At 46.5% G+C, this 14767-nt stretch overlaps 1 protein-coding gene across 7 annotated transcripts in view; it reads right to left on the bottom strand.

Moving 5' to 3' along the window:
* The window catches only part of Osbpl3 (oxysterol binding protein like 3), a 164377-nt gene that overhangs the window by 99937 nt on the left and 49673 nt on the right, over positions 1-14767 (bottom strand). The window contains exon 3 of one of the 7 annotated variants that reach the window (XM_029478520.2): positions 13785-13889. The exons of the other annotated variants lie outside the window; for them this stretch is intronic. The gene's annotated coding sequence lies outside the window, so the exon portion shown is untranslated. The remainder of the gene's footprint in view (positions 1-13784; positions 13890-14767) is intronic. 7 annotated transcript variants of the gene reach the window in all.

The raw sequence follows: 14767 nt of genomic DNA, 5'->3' as shown, positions 1-14767 counted from the left end.
GGCGGTGAGACCTTTTAGAGGAAAAAACACCTTCCGGTTCAGCTGCTCAGAAGTGGCGGCATTCTGGCCATAGCTTCAGGAGACAGAAAGAGCTCACACCCTCTCTGGTCCCAGGAACTCTAAGCTGGAGGGAAAAGTGTCAGGCACAGTGCATGCTGGAGCCCAAAAGAAAACCTCCCAAGGGACCTTCATCTTCAGGGGCTCTGGCCCTGTACTACCACCACATAGGTCTAAGGTCAGCCTATCTGGAAATGAGAAGAAACATGAATTAGTATTATGGGATTTTAAACTACAACATTCACACAGAAGGTCAAACTCCTAGGTTTGAAGGTCTGTGTTTGTTCTGCAATTTGTCAGCAGGGCCTAGACCTGAGTCTTGGTGACTCTTCTCATTCTTGTGGTAAAATGCCTAACAGTGGTTAACTCAGAGAAGGAAGGGCACGCAGGAGAGAGGCAAAGACTAGCAGGAGATAGAGAGGAGCGTGCTTTCTGATAAATCCTTTTTTGATCTGCTACAAGCCTGTGCAGCCCACAATGGGAAGGGCGGGACTTTCTGAATCAATGAATGCAAGCAGGTGAGGTTCTCTACTCAGTGGTTCTACTTTGTGGGAAACTGACACTAAAACCAACCTAAATTGATGGTAAAACAAGACCTGTACACGCTCTACTATACGTTATGAGAAGTTCCATGGATGCAACCAAGTCCCCCTGTGATATGACAGCCCACAGTGTGCTACTCGGTAGAGTTCAAACTCAGGTGTTCCAAAGTGAGGCTTGCCCTGGCCAGCAATTGGCCTTAAGCTTATCTGCCTCCTGGGGCCCTGATTTTCTCAACCAGAGACCAATTCCCTAAGCAGGAAATCACATCACTAAGCAACCAGGATGGGGGGTGGGGGTGGGGGGGGGCATAACATTTTTTTCAGGGGACACTGTGAACTTTTGGAGTTTGTTTCTATAAAGACTCAGGAGTTCAAATGCATCCTCTCTAACTCCAAGTGAAGGCTGGGGAGTGCTTGGCAGTCATGGTAGCCTCTCCCCCATCCCCTAGTCCCTCTCATCCAGTGAGCCACCAGCTCTGCCCCAGCCTCAGTCTGGCATGCTCTCAGCCGGAGCACCTGCTTCTGACTCACAGCTTCGCTGCCAACCCTAATATTTGTTCCAAATTCCCCAGCCTGGCTTCAGTTTCCAGGTCAAGGATTTCCTATTCACCCCTTTCCTCTATCCCACACTTTGAGCGAAAGGAATAATAGACCACAGCACCCCAGGAGAACTGCAGGGCATTAGCCTAGGGGGAGAACTGCAGGGCATTAGCCTAGGGGGAGAAAGTCTGGATTTTCTAAAACCAGACTTTACCCTAGGCTAACGCCGAAGGAGAAAAACAGGGAGGAGAGCCCGCCTCGTATGGAGCATGGGAGATGGGAAGGACTAAACAAACCATCCTCACCTAGAAACAAGAGGCATCCCAGTCTCTGTGGAGGTGACTAAGGATCCAGGTGTCCCTGAGTTCTCCTGGCAGGGCAGGGAGCAAAGCTGCCCCAGTCCATGGAGCCAGGACAGACTTCTCCCCTAACACCTAGCCTCTCCCCCGACCTATCGTCTCCCACTCTCTGCATAGCTCTACTGTCTAGGTGGCCGTAGGATACAGGCAGCCCCTGAGTTGATTAGATCTTCTTCCTCAGATTCTGAGAGCTGGACATGGGGACCTAGTCGGCGCTCATGATTGCTGGATTTAGATATCCGTTGGAACCTGAGGGGTAGTTATTACAACTCACGTGTGGAGAAAGTAGGGAAGGGACAGTGGCCGAGAGGGAAGCACACTGAGAGGGTCAGGACGAAAAGAGAGATGAGCCACCTAAGGAGCCAGTCAGACAGGCAGATTTGATGTGTGTGTGTGTGTGTGTGTGTGTGTGTGTGTGTGTGTGACACCCAAGGATGGATGAGTGGTTTGGTGGGAGGTGGAAGAAGTTGCTAGTCTTTCTATCTCCAGGGGATCATGACACACACACACACACACACACACACACACACCCTCATGCTGCTTGTCTGGGAGCTGAGCTGCCCCTGAATAATCCCAGTGAGAACCTTCCCATATCTGTTCCCCCTTTCAGTTACTATTTAGAAAAAAACAGTTTTAAATGGCAATGTCCAGCGAAGAGAAGGATGGGAGCAGACAGATTTGGCAAAACATCCAGGGAACCTGCTGAGCCATCAATTGCAAGAGTTTATAAACATGGTCTTACCTTTGGCTCCGTATTTGTAATAGAAGAAAGAGTGTATATACAATCCCATGAGCAGACACAGCAGCCAGTTAAACAAAGACCAGACTACGTTAACTCATCCAGCAAATAATAAAGCCTCTAAAAATCAACGTTTGTGGCTGAGAACAGGACATTAACAATACACAACTGCCTCCCACCCTGCTTTTCCCATTTCCCCTTCACAGTGTCTCGACTGCATGGAACTTCGAAAAACACAGGTGCTGCTTAGGGGTTTTTTGTCAACTCAACACAAACTTGAGAAGACTTCAACTAAGAAAATGTCTCCATCAGATTGGCCTGTAAGCAAATCTATGAAGCATTTCTTTTTAAATTAATGATTGATGTGCAAGTGCTCAGGCCATTGTGGGCAGTGCCTTACCATGACACGTGATCCTGGGGGAGACGGGGCGGTGGGGGGGGGGGAGTATAAACAAGCAAGATGTGCAAGCCCTGGGGAGCAAGCCATGGGGAATGCGCCAGTGAGAAGTCTAGGCTTCAGGCACTGCCTCTGCTTCCCTGGAAGACTATGATCTGCAAGAGTAAGGGGAACCCAAGCAGCATTTGATGATGGTGTTTTATCACAGTAGCAGAAAGCAAACTAGGACAACACAGGACAGGAGAAATGGACACAAGAAAACATCCAAAGACATGGAAAGAAGCTACACCCCATTCCTCCCCTTTCTTATTGTCTGGATTTTCAACATTTCAGAATTTCAATATTCAATAACAGCTTATTCAATATTTTATACACAATTATGTACAAATAAAATGAAGGAGAAGAACTGTGAAAATTGTAACCCTTACATGGTTTTTATGGGGAACAGAGGTGCTGGAGTGTGAATCCAGGGTCTCAGGCATGCGAACCACACACTCTACCACTGAGTGATGCTTGGGTCTAATGTAGCCCAAGCTGGCCCTTGAGCTTGCTATGTAGCCAAAGATGACCTTGAACTAGTAGTGATCCTCTTGCCTCTACCTCCCAAGGGCTGGGACTGCATCATGAACTCTTGATTCCCACCTGATTTTGTCTTTGTTGTTATGAAGTTGGGATCTTTCTAGCTCAGTGGTACCAGGATGGGTTTCTGAGCAGAATTAGTGACTCTGGAAACAGCAGTCATTCAGTGGCCCTTCTTCCCAACCTTGACATGGTGACATTATTTGTTAAACAGTTCTTCTGTGCCTGTCCCTACATGTAAGGCTATGTTTACTCTCTGCTAGTAGGGAGTTAACTCCATTTATAAGTGTTTTGTTAATGCCAATTATCTTCAACCTAATCAGCTCTCCTGAGGCCCAAAGGAGCCACTGGACAACCTGATCGTGGCCAGGAGGCCCTGAGATGCCACACGAGCCCATCCTCTAGAGCTCTGGAGACCTGGAGCTGCTGACACTCCTGTCCTGGAATGAGTGTGCCCCTCTTCTGTTTCTGTGTGTGGCACATGGGCAGGCACGCGCGCGCGCGCACACACACACACACACACACACACACACGTGCGCAAGGGAGCAGTTTGGATTTTATTTTTAAATCCCATTGCATGCACACAGTGTTGGACTAAAGGAGCCACTACTGAGACAGAAATCTTTCTGGTATGATCTTCACTGAGCCACAGTGAGCTACTCCTCTCTGTGAGCCCTTTGACACATCCCAGGAGCCCGTGTAGTGCAGGCCAGCAGGTTTGAGCTGACGTGGATGTACACACCTGACTTGGTTACTTATTGTCCAGTCCTTGGAGCATGGAGGATCATGTCTCCTTGCTGTAAAGCAGACTGGTGTCTTTTCTTGAGCAGAAGAAACACCCTAACTCCAGCGTAAACACCCCAATACTGAATGAAGCATCCCTACTTCCCTGCTGTCCTTCTCATTTAATGGTAAAGTCCACCTTCCTTTCAATGGCCAGTGGCAGGCCTGACAGGTGACAAGTGAGCACAAGCAAGGCCAGCTTTCCTTCCATGCTAAACCGAGGAGAAAAATCCTCCAGGAACAGTCTCAGCTTCTACGGGCTTAAAACGCAGCTGGCATTTCCTGCTCTGCCTGGCACACTTCACTGCCTATTTCTTTCTCTAGCTGTAGCAACCAGAGTCATGGGTCTGGATTAGCGATGAAAACAGGAAGGGAGATGGGTTTTCCAAAACAGCGTGACCGAGCAGGCTTTCTTCTTCATGCTTTAACGCTGGTAGAGTTAAGAGGGCAACGAGTTTCCCATTCTTCCATGGCCTCTGCTTTACCCATTTTCAAACACGGAAAAGGGTGACGTGAACAGATACTTTGGCTCTCACCGCTTACTTCTGAGGCAAGATGGTTTACCTGAGGCTTCACTCAGATGGTCCTTGAAAAACTAAAAGGAGCCCTTGCCAGCCTTCTGCAGAGGTGTGATGGAGCGAGCCAAAACCGGCTAGTGGGTGGGCTCCTAGAACACGCTCTGTTGCAGTAACTGGAATCAACTATCTTGTGTGTGTGCACTTGTGTGTACAGGTATGTATTAGCCACACATATGGAAGCCAGAAGAGACCATCAGGACCACTCCACTGTTGATCCCTGCTTTATTCCCTCGGAATTAGGTTTTTCTTTTTCACTGCAACTTGCCCTTTCCCCCTCCTGTAGTACTAAGGTTACAGGTAAGTGTAGGGCCAGGCGTGATTTTTAGGTGGATGCTGGAGATTCAAACTCAGGCCAGCATGTCTATGTATGTAGCAACTGCTCTTAGACTTAGAGCTATCTCCCTGCCCTGTCACAAGGGCCTTCTTGGTATTCAGCATGGAGACAGCCTACAGTGAGCTATTCACAGCCACAGGGCAGTGCTGATAAGGTAGATAACGCTTCATACAAAGCAGTGTGGCAAAGGGCCTGACCTTTGCTTTCTCTTAGTTAGGGATTAAAAAGATTTGAGTAGATATGGGCACTGATGATTATTCAATTAGCTGTTCCAAGATGAGTCTCAGGTTCCAAGAGGCACAGGACAGGGGAGCACTCTTGGTGCGGGGACACAATGCCCCATTCTCTCCATCTTGGTCCCACCTTCGGGGACTCACGCTGAAAGTGAGTCCTAGATATTTCAGAGACAGCTCTGAAGCCAGGAGCTGGCAGGGGAGTTGGCAGAAGGCAGACATACATTTTATATGCAGTTTAGAGGTTTCTGAATAGCATTTTTCTAAGCTCCAGGCTTACGGGATTTACATTTTATGACTCAGAACACTAACTGTGATCGCCAACCTTCTTATTTTTAGACATTTTTAGGCAGAGAATATGACAATAAATTCTACCTACTCTTTCTACAAACCCTTTCTACTTCCTCCAGGGAACAAAAAAGCTCTTGGCATTTTCTGGGTATTATTTTATTTGCATATACAGCTATGTAGTGGAAAAGTTGGTAAGTAAATAATTAATAACTGGATCTCAAAGTGATTCTTACAATTGCTGCATACGCTGGCAAAATACCCCAGGGGTACAGAAATAACTTGTGCATGGGTGGACTATTCAGTTTCCTCACAGCATGCTGGCTCTCAGTTCTGTCTGTCTGCTCAGACAAGTGGCAAGGGACAATGACAGAAGGACCACAGGATGACAGAAAAGGAGACCGGAGATGAGTCACTGAGATCACAAAAGTAGTTTGTGCTTTCGACCAGTAATGCTTTGCCCTCCAGGGCCTTACCTGCCCTCTGCTCTTTTTAAAATAACTTGCATTAAGGTATACTCTATATACTGAAATGCGCTCCTTTGAAGTGTCAGTTTGTTGAGTTTGTAACAACTACATCCACCTACATAACCACCACTTCCGTCAAAGAGGGAACCCGTCTCATTCAAAACCTCCCTCACAGCCTGTGGTGTGCCTGCAGCTCCACACCCGAGTCCTCTGTGACTGCCATCGTGTGACGTGTCCTAAGACTCCTTAGCCCTGGGACAGCACAATACACAAAGCTTGGGTCCAGCTGCCAGTAAGTGTCATTCAGATTCCCAGTTCCTTATTCCCATGGCTCAGTGGATACCAGTGCAATTTATCTGATCTGGGCTGATGAACAAACAAATGAAGGCTGGATTATCAGCATTAACCTGCCATGGGCATTTGCATAGAGGCCCTCCTCTGGGGCAAATGTGTAGGCCACTGGGTATGTTTAACTCTACAGACTGCAACTTATGTTCCAAAGTGGCTTCTCCACTTTATGCTCTCATGACCAAGGGCAACACTTGGGATGCCAGGCTTCAGTCAGTCCTGTGGAGGAGTATGGAAACTTCCCTGAGTTTAATTTATGAAATTTCAAAAGTTTAAAGCATGAATTCCGTTTTGTCCCTCCTCACGAAGAAATCCGCATCCTTAGGGTACTGGGCAAATTAGGTATAATGAATTAGGTCAGGAGCTAGGGGGTTGACTGTCGTGCGCAACCTTCCCACTCAAGAGCCCTCGGGTGTCAGAAAAACAAACTATCTCATCTCATTTATTTTTCCTATTAGTGATAAATAATTAAGTAAAGAGCCATCTAGATGGCTCAGTTGGGAGAGTGCCTGCTACGAAGCCAGATGACCTGAGTTGGATTCCCCAAACCCCACAGGGTTGAACAAGAGAACTGAGTTGTCCCCTCACCTCCACATGCACACCTTGCCACAAGCATGCCCCCTCATCAGTAAATAAGTATAAAATAAATAGGTAAGCTGGACCAAATAGTGCTGAAGTTCTTGTTATGAATCAGTTTTGCTAAGAGCGTCAGAGTCCTCTCTGACCAGCAATGTTCTGCGTGACGCCTGCGGTTTTCCAAGAGAGTTGGCATACACCCTAGTCAATGAGGAAGAACTAACTCCCCCAATACATGTGCATCTAGAAAATAAGCCTCATTTGAGGCTCTTCTGCTTGGGTCTTCAGGCCGCACTGCTGACCCCTGCTCTGTTGTGGTCATCCGAGCTTAATTTCAAATTATACCTATTTCTTAAATGTTCTCAGTGAAAATGCATAAGCACGCACTTCTGGCCATTCATATTTTCCTTCTGAAGCCTTAAGCTGCACAGAATGACCCCGGTCTCAATCTTTGCTGCTGCATTTCTCTGTGTTTGAGGTAACCCTACCAGCTTCTAAGCAAATGCCAGAAGCCATGTCTGTCTCTTGGTTCCCATAAGGAAAGGTGAGGTTAATGGAGCAGGCAGAGTTGAGGAAGAGGGCAGGAGCCATGTGCTCTTTACACAGAACCATAAGGAGTTGGAGGACTGGGTCAGAGGTGACCAAAGGTGGAAACAGGCGCACAGCTTTTTTTTTTTAAGTTGCAAAGAAGTACTTACTAAAGGAAAAAAATTCGACTAAAACATCTGGTGTTTGGGGACGGTGGAGAGGAAACCTTGACATTTATTTTTTATCTTCAATTCCTGTCTAAACACACAAATCATACATTGCCTATCCAAAATTCAGAATTCACTGAGCAAAGGCTCCCCATATCTAGAGAGAGCTCACACTATGCCAGCAGAAACGGAATAAGCCTTCTTCTACCACTGACAGCAAAGACATGGGCCTCGGTGGGAAGTCCATTTCACATGAACGAGGAAACTCACCCTGCTGGCTAAAAGATTCCGTACTAAGAAGAAATATGAATATACTTCCAGGGACCTTGACCCAAGGAAAGATGGAAGATAATCTACCTGCTGCCAAGCCAGGTGATCATTAACCTCTCTCAGATCTCTCCTTCTTGAAGGTCCAATGACAGCCAAGGTACAGTCCCTCCAGAAAAGCGATCATTAAGTTAGGTCGGTCCCCTGAAGGTCTGGTGATGTCTCTAGGGTTTAAAGGACCCAGGTCTGTTTACTAACTCTGAAATGCCATCTCTCTGTGTTGCCCAGGCTAGCCTCGAATGCACAGTCCTCCTGCTTCACTCTCCCTGTATCTAACTATAGGCCTATGCCACTCTGCCAGTCTCTTGACCCTGGGTTTAAATGAAGGACCTGTTCATGTTCATGAGCTGAATTCGCCAGTGAGATTTCACTGACAATATTTCAAACAAAACCAATATCTGGAAACAAAAAAACAAAAACTTCCCTCCAGTCCAAATGCCAAATTCAAGTATGGCTGAATATGGAGATGTCTTTTTTTTTTTTAGCTCCAAAAATTACTTAACATTCTCACAGGAAGGATGTGTTCAGAGACAGAAAAAGAGCTGTGTGAAGACACTGCCCCCAGATGTCCATTCCCCCACCATCGCCCCTTCACATCAAGGTGATGCCTCGTCTGTAGTCACGGGGATGCAGTCAGAGCCTCATTTCTGTAACAAGCCTTCTCTGAAGGGTCTTCTCCTGTGAGACACCAGGGAAAGGAAGTGTCTGGCTAGAAAAGTGTGCAAGAATAAACTGCAATGTGTGACTGAACTTGAAAAAAAAAAGTCAGAATGGAAGGAGAAAGAATTTGAGAATTCTGGATTGTGAAGCAGGTTCCTGTCTTTAGTCTATAGACTAGTAGCACCAAATATGTCTGGGTCCAATCCCTAGACCCACAACCATCCATCTTAAATGGCAAAAGGGACCTGGCAAGCATGGTAATGATAAATCCTTGGACACGGGAAGACTGTTTCAGACTATCCAGGTGGGCCCTACCTAAGCAAGAGGACTCTTTAATGGGAAACAGGACGAGCATTAGCAATGTAATCACAGAAGCAGAGGAAAAAAATTTGGAGTGACTTGAGACCATTAGCCAAGAACTGCAGTCGTCTCCCCAAAATGGAGAGAACAGGGAGTATGGTCCCTATCAGAACCCCTGGGAGACATTGTCTTCCCCTTGCCGGCCCCGGCTTTCAGCATCCGACTTCCAGAACTGATCCATTAGAGCACCAGTAGGGAATGAATGTGTTGCCTGTATCATGTTTCAAGGGGGTAGGTGAATAAAAGTGTGAAACAAGGCAGGCAGATTGCAAAGGCCAGCTTGGCCTACGTAATAAACCATTAGTTCAAAAAAGAAATGAGCCTATAGTAACTCAACTGTGAGTCTGAGCCAGGAGCACGTGCAGGCTACAAGGTTTAATAACTCTGGCAATTAGAAAGCCTAGGTAGGTCTGGTCCTCTTCCCTCCACATACAGTGATGTGCCATTAGGCAAGCATGTCGGTCTCAGTGACGGATCCCTACTCAGAGATGATGAAGCCTATCTAATGCCTCTGGACAACGCCAGAGGTCTAGGTCTAAGCTGTGGTTGGTGGGTATCATCAACCTGCTCCGGCATGTCTTCTCGCAGGCCGGAATGCAACTGTGAGACTGGGCACACCTTCCCCACATCCAGAGCTTAATGAGACTTTATCATTGACTCCATGATGGGACCTGAAGGCAGGCCACCTTCTCATCTCTAAATCCTACACTATCTTTCCTGGCAAGGCCACACTGTGGGCCGTGGACCTGAGATAGGCTTGCACACTTGAGTGAGCAATCACCAACACATGAGAGGAGCATGACTATGTGAAGAAAAAAATGCAAGGAGAAAGCGGGTGCTGGGGTTTCAATGCCTAGCTTCCCTGGTTTTCATAAGGTAAAATCTCATCCTCAATCTGATGGCAGTTGGTGCTGGGTAAGGGATCAATTAGGTTAGGAAGGCAAAGCTCTTACGGATGAGATCAATAACCTCCTGCTTGAAAAAAAATGGACCCCAAAGTGCCACCTGCCCCTTCCACCCGGCAAAGACACTCCCAAAATGTATGACCCAGGAATCAAGAAAGACACTCTCAGGAGAGGCCACGCTGGCTGTCACTTCAATCTTGGGCTCTCTAGTCTTTGGAATGATGAGAAATACACTTCTGTTCTTTTTAATCTACGCAGTTTTTGGTATTTTGTTGTAACAACCCAACCTGACAAGCTGATGGAGTCAGGCATTTGAGACGCGCCTTGACAAGAATGGCATTTCTGACATTCCTTTTTAAAACAAAAGAAACATTTCAAACTCAAAGTGGCCCCTGCAGACAGACAGCCTACTGTGGTGAGGTGAGATGCCGGCTGTAACCAGTCAGCTGCCTTCCCTTCACATTCAAATTCCACACGTGACCGAAGGATGCTGCCGAAGCAATTCTAGGCTTCACGGTTCACAGGAGGAGAATGGACAAGCCGCTGCCCAAAATAGTTTAATAAGGCCAGCAATGACTCACAGAGTGACAACAGGCCGAGCCAACAGATGCCTGCACAGGGCAGCCCAGCTGAGAGGGAGGCTCATGGCATAAAGTTAAAACGGAAACTCAAGGACAGGAAGGGACATCCAGTTATAGACCATGAGGACCACCAAAAAGGCAAGGTCAAACAAACATTTCAGCTTCATAATTCATTAACACCATCTTGGTGACAAAAACAACAGACCCTTGAGTGTCAAAAGCAACTACAGGCACCTACCTAGGAATGTTTCTCCCTCCACTGGACTCTGAGTAGGTCCCACATTTACCCTATAATTGTATGTGTATAACATTTCCCTTTGTGTGTGAATAATTATGAGGAAGCGAAAAGGACAAAACTCCCAGACATGAACAAGGACAGTGGCAGGCATGGGTTAGTCTAATTCCCAGAGAAGATTCACCCACAGTGTGACCGCTTGGAACATTGATCAAATTTCCCATTCTACTGCTATTCCAGAGAAAAACGAGTCACTCCATTAGAGCATAACACTGAAAACAAAGCTACAGCAACAACAAACATCAACAACAAAAGCCCCGCGGGCCAGTGAGAAGGTTCACGAGGTGAAGGTGCTTCCTATGAAGACCTGCAACCTACGCGCCGTGGAAGGAGAACATGGACTCCCACTAGTTGTCCTCTGACCTCCATGTGCGTGTGTGTGTGTGTGTGTGTGTGTGTGTGTGTTCCATGCATGGCACACCTCCCTCTCTCCTCTCTCTCTCTGTCTCTCTGTCTCTCTGTCTCTCTGTCTCTCTTTGTCTCTCTCTCTCTCTCACACACACACACACACACACACACACAGACACACACACACAGACACACACACAGAGCTATGTAAGATCTTCATGGGTATTATGTATAGAGTAAATAGAAACCCTAAAACAATAAACTGTGGAACTGCTGGCATGACACCAGCTTTATTTTCTATAAATAGCCCATGGAGAAGATGGGGAAGGCAAAGCTTAGAAAAAGAAAAGAACAGAATGGGACTAGTTTTGCAGGATACACACACACACACACACACACACACATGCACACGCGCACAGACACAGGCACACACACACAGAGTTAGACCTAATGTGTGATAGTTTTAAAATGGAAACGTGAGAAAGTAATTTTCTCAGCTGGAACCAAACATAGGATCAGAAGTAACGGGAGAAAAAGTCATCCCAGAGTGTTGTTTTGATATGAAAGTTGAATCTCACACTGCAGGACAGACCTCATCTGAAAGACACCTGCATCAATCATCTTAGTAGGTGTTTATTGTGAAAATCCCACAGATAATCACAGCATGCTTAACGCTGACCTTACTGGCAAGGGTAAGTCTCCTTTGCTGTGTGTCTGGAAAGCAGTAATCTTTTCATTAAAACCCCTTTGTGTGTCTGAGTCATAAGCTCTAATGACAATCAAATTCCTTGGATCAAAGACAGAATTTTCGTTGAACAGGAGTGAAGTGAAGCATTTGCCAACCAAATCAAAGCCCTTCATCACCTGCTAGAGAAGAAGGCGTCCGCTGGGCCCAGACAGAAGACAACTCCCATGAAACACAGCATTTACTGAAAACACCCCCTTCCTCTTTGCTCCCAACCCTGAGGAGGACGCAAAAGCTCAATAGTCTCAGTGGGGCCGAGCTGTCTCAAGGTTAAGTTGGAAATCACAAAGATCAATACCAGGGAAGGGTGGCTAACTCTTCCGAAGGCCTCCGTCTCGAGATGGAGCCTGTAAACTGAGTTTTCCAGACAGCCTCCATCTAAGTGGGTAGTTCCCAGGTGTTTGTCGCCCTTGAAATGCAGTGGAACGGAGTGTGGTGCGAGCTGAACTAAGTCAGCTCTCATCCATTGTCTACTCCTTGCCCATCATTCAACACTTAGACTTTCTGAAACATCCAGAGAGGAAATCCGACTTTAGCTCTGTTGTATGGGTTCATTCCATGTAACACACACATGGTCTTCAAAACTGTGTGTAGCCACTGGAGGACGACCACAAAGACCTTAGAGTAGTCTGTTCTCTCTTTAGACCTTTGAAAAATATGGTCAAGGTTTCCCGTGGCTAGTGGTAGTTAAAAAAAAAAAAAAACAGGTACAGAAAAGTCATTAAATGATTGACAGTGGGCGGTGCATTTACACCACAGACTGTATAATACACAGTAAAATACTAAAACAGGCATAAGAGATTTTTTATTTAAAATAATTACATATTCATAACTTAAGTCTCAAACCCAGGACAAATGCCTGAGGTGCCCATTAACATATCAAAGAGGATGCTGGCTGCCTGGTTCTTCCAGCATCCCTCAGTCTCTAGCTGTTAAAGGGCCCTCTTGGCTGGCACACCCCTCCCATACTCTGAAGTCTCCAGCCCAGCTATTGGGCGGAACTCCCCTCCCCAGCTTCTCTGGCCCCTATATAACTCAACCATTTTGGTTACGCTGGTCTCCTGGCCTGCGCAACCCTTCTTGGTCAGCGATACTTTCCCCTCTCCTCACATGGCTTCACTTGTTTGATTCAGACTCCCCAGATGTTTCTGCCTCTGGCTGCACTCTCCCTTGTATCTACAGTAAAATAAAATTGAGACAATAAAGTTACCATTCTGCCTGAATTTAAAAAGAATGGCAATGATCGATTAACATAATATAGAGGTTAGGTTTTGTTGGAAAGTTTGTTGGACCCCTTTCCATGCAAGGCACCGCTGTATTGGGGGTGCCCTCACCCCCTACAAACACTGACATTTAATTTTCCTCTGTAAATTTTATTTTATGTTCTCTGATGTTAATCTTGCAATGAACAGAAATAGCATTAGTAAAGCAGAGGGGAAAGACAGGAGAGAAGAAGGGAGGGAGGAGAGGGTGTGGTAGCCGGGCCTACATCCCTGCTACTGGGGAGGCTTCAGCATGAAGACCCCATGTTCAAAGCTTGCTTGGGCTACAGAGGGATGTGAGGGCCAGGGCAGTGAAGTGAGACACTTTGCCAAAAGCTATAAACTGTAAAGAAGGGACTAGGTGATAGCTCAGTTTTGAGTACCTGCCTAGAACTGGGGTTAATCCACTGTATGGGGTCAGCACAGTCTCCTAAAAGCAATCCCGTTGTCTCTACCTAATTCATTCTGAGATTCCTCCTGGCAGAGGAGTCATCAGCGGGATTATCTCCACTGCTCCCTAAAATACAACCAACTGTTTGTTTTCCTCAAAAATTAAGTTTGAAAAGTCCTCCTCAACCTGATCCCAGACAGGGAAAGAAAACTGTTTAGTTAGGAATGATTCTTCCTCTCACAGCCTGTAAGAAATGAAGACGGTCTCCAATGCAACCTCTAGAGTGGCCTCAACCGTGCATAATAATCTGGCAAAGAGCCTTGAGGCCTTAAGATGCCTCTAAGACCACTGCCCTTAACAAGGTCAAGCTGCAGCCCATCGAGCCACCTTCTTACCCCTTCTGCGAGAATGAAGTCCGCACATCCATGGGAAAGTAAATGTCCACGTTTGACCCAAAAAACAACCCCGGCTCTGGGCTTTGAAGATTTCTATGCAGACTTCTGCCAGGTGAACAAAAGAAGACAAGGTGAAGAACAGTCATTCCAGCTGGGGACACTGCCTGCAGGCACCAGGGCTGCGGGGGAGGGTGGGGAGGAGCAGGGCTGCTGAAGACAGGGTGGACATAGGCTCAGAAAGATGACTCTGGCAAACATGTTGAATGCCATTGATGTCGGCCAGTCCTGACCCACATGCAGCAGGAAACCAGACTGGTACTAAGGTAAAAAGCAAGTTGAAATAGAAAGAATGAAAGAGGAGATAAATAGCTGAGCTTCTAAAGAGCATATCTAGTGGACGTTAGAGAGGCCTTCGGTAGGGCATCTGTGAATCATTTTCGTTTTAGCTAATGACTTCATGTTATACATAATCAACAACTTATTTTTCTGTACATTATTCTTCAGTCCTGCCCATTAACGTTACATGTGATTCTGGTTGTTTCCTTTTAGCTGTTCTACAGAATTGTACTGGTGAAATATACAGATATCGATCCACCCAGACATTTATATTGCTTCCCGTTTCGTGTTCAAACAATGCAGCTGCAGACAAAACGTACATATGACACACCCACACACCTTTTCGGCACTCTACGTATCTAGTCTGAGTGCTGCATCCACAGTGCTACTGGCTCCGACCAGCTACTTAACTGCCAAGAATCTCTAACCTACCACCCTGTCTTACCCAGCCCTTCAGCCCCGCAGCACTGGTACCTGCAGACACTGTCTGTAGTGGATCCAAATGATAGTTCCACTAAGAAAACATGAGCTTTCTCCACTTCGCATGTTGCCCCTGCTTCCAACAGCCACACTATTTAGTGTGAACAAACCTGTAGATATTGAATAGTTTGCCTGGTTTATTTTTCCCCAAAGTATATCCCATGAAA

Source organism: Mus caroli, unplaced genomic scaffold (assembly GCF_978045245.1).
Source record: "Mus caroli unplaced genomic scaffold, Mus_caroli_1 scaffold_7, whole genome shotgun sequence".
Taxonomy (NCBI): domain Eukaryota; kingdom Metazoa; phylum Chordata; class Mammalia; order Rodentia; family Muridae; genus Mus; species Mus caroli.
Note: the sequence above shows the minus strand (reverse complement) of the source record. Positions and strands in the feature narration are given on the sequence as shown.